The following is a 6000-nucleotide window of genomic DNA, read 5'->3' as shown; positions in this document are numbered from 1 at the left end:
TTTTACATATCTTTCTATATTTTTCTTGTCTGTTCTACGTAGCTTAGAGACTGCAAATACTTTGAGTGGATCAGAGAACCTTATTTTGGGAGAATGAGGAAAGTATTATTGGAGATAATAAACAAGAAACTATTATTAGAGGAAAAGCTAAAAACTGAAGATGCTATCACTGGTGTTCTTCAGTAGAAGATAGAAAGTTATGAAGCTAAAATGCGTGGATTGTTAAGTGAATTGTATAGTGTGAATGAGGCAAAGGCTGTTTTGGAGGTGGAGGGAAACAAATTAATGGTGCAAAAGATGGAACTGAGATGGACTATTTGTATGGAAAAATTTATAATAAGCACTTCGTTATTTATATTAATATATTTGCTATGTGGAAGGCAATAAAGAATTTCAGACAATGTATTAATGTTTCCTTAAGAGTAACAAAGATATGAAATTTTCTCGTGCATATGTGTTGCTAAATTGTTTACCATTCTTCAATAATTCATTACCAATAATGAGTTCATACAAAAAGTAAGTATCCCAAAATATAACCCTTAAATATATTATGTAATTATGATGCCTTAAGCTAGGCCTACCAAAACACAACTCAAAGAAGGCATATATAATGCCATAAAATCATGATATTAGTTTTTCATCCATATAGTATAGGCTAATATAACAAAATAAAGTCAATAACTATTTTTCTTGAAAATGAACTTAAGGCGGGGAATTCTTGTGCAGCCCATTGATCATTGCGTATTTGGTCCTCATGTATTACTTTCTTTTATAACCACTGATCTTTGACTTTCTAGGTTCAAATTATTAGCTTGAGTAGGAAATAACTATCTAGCTATTCTGCTAGCTGATAGTTGGTCAGTCTTGTATGCTTGCCCTTTAGGTGTAGCTTGGCATGGGGGGGCATGAGATGTAGAAGCTGCTGGAGCTGCAGTTACTACTGCTCCAGTAATGTAGTTTACCCTGATTTCTCCAAGCATCTAGCATAAAGAAGAGGGTAAACATTAATATCACACTATTACAATTGTATTGAGATTCAAAAAGCATACATTACTTACCTTAGAGTAAACGTTTCCAGATCTTAAAAAAATTCTGACTCCATAGTCTTGTCTAGTTTATAAAATATCAAATGTATTATGATTATATGTACAGTCTCATGCAAATAACAAAAACAGTTTAGTTAAAAAATTACCAAGTTTCTTTCTCTGAACTCATTAGCCACTGCTTCATTTATTGGCTTTCCTGGTTTTCTCATCTAGGTTAAGCATTTCTTAACGTCACTCTAGCCTTTACTAAGCAGTTGTTGTAGCAATTCTCTCTTTTCTTAGTCTAAAATCAAATATAAGAATAAGTAAAAGCAACTCATAAAATTTACTGAAAATTAATTCATTGAAAGGAAATAAAGATCCAAACAAGTAATAAAATAGCTACATAAATCCAAACTCTAAAAAGAATTTAATCACACATGGTTGTGGCAATACACAAAAACATAATTAAAAAAATCAAAGAAGGAAAATAAATAATTGATTCAAACTCTTAAATCTTCATGCAAATCTTCTTAATCTCCTTGAGTATATCTCCAAAAGTTGTTTATATGATGGTTGTGTCTCTCATAATAGCTATTTTTCTCCCTTTTATAATCAAGGCTTAAAGGAAATCCTAATTTATCCTTAATTTTCAAGTTTCCAATAAAAGAAACACTCCTTTAGTTCGACAGGGCTTCAAGCATGGCCGTGTGGCATCCTTATGTTATCGGCATGGCTTGGCACACGCCCATGTGTGATCTTATATTGTACTTTCATTATATCTTCAATTTGGGCAGAAGCGGGCACAATATGGAGTACACCTAGTGCTCTGTGTACGTTTTTTTTTTAGAATCCAGTGGCAAATACGGTTTTGAATATGGCCTTGTATGAAACCATGCTTCCTAATTCTTTATCCAGCATGTGACATGGGCACAAGCACACCCGTGTGCGGACAAAACACATTTTCCTTGATCATCCATAGTTCCTTTTAAACTTTCCTATAAAAAAATTATTAAAAGTTAAATATAAATTTCTAAATAAACAAAAAATAAATAAAAAAACTAAAATAAAGATATAATTTAAATAAATTTTTAATTATACTTAAATTCTTCTTAATTAATATAATTATTTATACAAAAATTATTAAAATTTAACTCAAAGACATATAATTACACATAACAAAAGCCCCACCACGAAATTGAAAGATCTATTTGAACTTTATTCCATTAAGAATGAGGGTATATTATCAATTATAATCATTCTCTTTTTTCAATAAACATTTAAAATGTGATTCTCATCTGTACTAGGAAATATCCTTTTATTTCTTACCGAAACTTGATAATCCCTACTTTTCTATTTCAAAGAAATGAGCAAATGAGTGGAGTCCCTCCTCCCAATTAACAAAAACATATGAGAAAATTACAAATTTTATTTTCTCTATTTTAATATCTAAATTATTTTTTTTATTGAATTAACTATTTGAGCCTATTAAAAATTATTTTATATAGTGTTTCTGACCGACTTTTTAGTCATTTAAAATAATTTTATATCCATTTTTAGTACTATTTTAAAATCTTTTTGTTTATTGAGAAATTAAAAATAATAATAAAATTGCTTCTCACGCATCGAACAAAAATTGAAAAAAAAAATTAAATGCAGTTTTCTTTCTTTTCTTGCATTAACTACAGAAAATTAAAATAAAGAATATTTTTTTACCTCAAGAAAATAAAAAGGATGAGAATAAGGTATTAAGTTTTCTTAAAAAGAATATATTTATAAAAATAAAAAATGATGAGTAAATTTTTCTATAAGAACTAATAAAAAGTTAAAAAAAAATCTAATATCTTTATTTTTTTAGTGCTAAAAGAAATTTGAATAAAAAAATAGGAAGAGGATAAAAAAATTATGAATAATAATGAGTAAAGATATTTAAATTATTTTATATGCATATGAGTTAAATCATTATTTTAACCTGTAAAATATGTAAGAGACCATAACATATATAAATTACCAAGTTGAGACACTTGATGAAAAAGAAAAATAGTTCAAAAACTAAAATAGAAAAAATCAAAAAATTAAGACACTAAATTTATAATAATCTCAAACTTAATTCTTTATTTTTATTAGTATATCTTTTTACACAATCAACCATTATTTCTCTTTTCTATTTTTTTATTCTAGTCTTTTTTCAATATCTATTCTATTAATTTACATCTCTAAAAAGATATTTTAATCACCTGAAAAGATAGATGATCACTTGGCAAGATAGTCGTTAAAGATAGATTAACTCCGAGATAAGTAAATAAATGAAACACAATCTTTTATGTTCATTCTAATGCCTAAGTTAGATATTTTAGAAACAGAAAAAAAAAATTATGGTGAATGTAATGTACCAATAATGTAGGTTAAACTTTCTTATATAGTATTCAGCTAGTCCCAGTTAATTTAAGAATAAGACTTGTTTCCTTATTTATAGAATATTGGTCTTCTAGTCAAACTCTACTTCTTATATTAGTTAAATTTGTCTCTACATTCTTAGAATTTTAATTGTTCTTATCCAAGTATGATTAGAATTATTAGCTGTCAGTCGAGCAAATTGTTCAAACTTTCTTAGATGATTATATTTTTTCAGCTATCAACTATCAGCAGCAACAGCTTAACTAAACAGATCCTAAATATATTATTAGTTGCTATTGTTTAATGTAGCTATTGAACAAGAAATAACTACTAATTACATAAAACTTCTAAACCCAACACCCATGAAGTGATATCTATTAACCACAAAAGTCACAAATTTCTTTATATATAGTTTACAAACGTAATTTAGTATTTTCATTAATTTGAATTAATATAATTTAATTTGATATTAAATATATATCTTAATTTAAATAATACTTTGAGTTGTCTTATTTTTATTTATAATTCAAAAAGTTATGTCTAATTAGTCAAAATAAAAGGGAGACGCCAAAATTATTTAAACCCGAAAATGTTCAGATTCTTGATGACATTATTAGAGCCAAAAGAAAAATTAAAATTAAAAGTAATAAAATAATTAATTATGTACCTCCCAAATCTCAAAAAAAAATAGCAGGAAAATTAGATGCCCAGAGCTTATCAATAATAGTACTACTAATAATATATTTTCCCTGCTAATTTGGGAAATAAAGAGTTAAAAAAATAAAAAAGAGAGAAAATAAAATAATATATTTATTTATTTTATTTAATAAAAATAAAAAATTAACGAATCCATAAAATTATACTTTCTCTAGTAAAAAATAAGAGAAAATATGCTAAACTACTATTTATTTCAACAATAATTAATTAATTTTTTATATTTTTATATTTTTATCGGCTTGCTTTTAATAATGAGAACCGTGCCCGCTAACAGTAATGTAACCCACTCTCGTGGATTTTGTCAAAGAAAAGTCTGTCAAAAGAAAAAAAACAAGAATAATAAAATAAAAAAATAAAGGTTAGGATCTCAAATAGAATAAAATAAAAGGACCCAATTGAAAAAACAAGAATAATCCAGGGGCCAGCTAACGTGTCCTGTCCTTTTTTTGTTTTTTTGTCTGCATACAGTTACCTATCTAATCAAACTGGACTTGTTTTTTCTAAAGTAAAGCAGCCTCACCTTTTTTTTGTCTTTATTTTAGACCCAACTTCACAATGTAATTAAATAATATTAATCTTTGTTCACAGAGACAAAACAATTTTAAGCCTTTTATAGTTTTTTTTCTTTTTTTTTTTATGAAGGTGCAGAAATATAATTTTTAAAATGAACTTCTCTTCTTTTTTCCAAAATGTAATTTTTATTTTTTTAATTTTCTCTTTTATTTACTTCAAAAAAATAAAAATTAATTTAAATATTTATTTAAAATTAAAATATTTATTTACTATCAAATTGAATCTATAAAATAATCAGAAATTATTTCCTTCTCTTATTTCTCTCTTTCTCAACATAAAAAATTATTTTCTTTTATTATTTTTCTCATTTATTTATTTTCTCCCGATCCAAACAAAAGATAATATTTTTATGCGGCACATCATAAAAATTTTAAAATAATTTTATATTATTTTTATTTTCTAAAAGCTTTATAGCAATTTTAAATAATTTTTTTGAAATATTTATGCACTTTTTTATTTGTGTTTATTTCGATTTCTATGTAAAGAATGATTGTCAACTTGAGAATTTTTTGTTATTGTTAGAAATTCTTAAAATCTCAACTAATAGCTTAAACTTAAAAAAATAAAAATTTAACATAATATTAGAGCTCCTACGAATGAAATATTTAAAATTTAATTTTTATTTACATTCCAAATCCAATAGACATCTGTGTGTTCGAGGATGTGTAAAAAAAATATACGATTCATAGAGTTTCACTTAACAATTTAAATTTTTAAATAAAATAATTATTTAAATATTATATTAATATTTCTATTTCTTAGTTATTTCACATCATAAACTTTCTCTACATCTTAAAGTATCGGGTGTTAGAGCATTTGATTTATTCATTCATCTTATATATTATTTTAGAGTTATAAAATTGAAATATTAATATTAATATCTTGGATATTATTTTCTGTTATACGTATATATAATATTCCTAGCTTTATGTTTTATTCTTTAAAAAATTTAAACACTTTTTGTACAAAATAATATCACGTCGTATATTTTATTTTCATTTATATTATAAGTATATAATATATAACTGATCGGAGTAAAAATAAATAAATTTTTATAAATTAAAATATTTTAATATATTTTTTGTTACATCATATTTTTTTTTTTAAAAAAAAACTACATGCCAAAAATTATAAAACAACGAAACCTCATTTTGTTTTAACAATAATTATTTTATTAAACCTGCCAAAAATTGGGCACTAAAGGACAACATATCTCTTTGGCAAGACAATGTGAAACTTGGCTGGAATATGCCTCCAAACAAAATGAATGAACTCTTAATGGTACTAT

This window comes from Ricinus communis, chromosome 9 (assembly GCF_019578655.1).
Source record: "Ricinus communis isolate WT05 ecotype wild-type chromosome 9, ASM1957865v1, whole genome shotgun sequence".
In the NCBI taxonomy this organism is placed as follows: Eukaryota; Viridiplantae; Streptophyta; class Magnoliopsida; order Malpighiales; family Euphorbiaceae; genus Ricinus; species Ricinus communis.
This window is presented reverse-complemented; position numbering follows the sequence as displayed.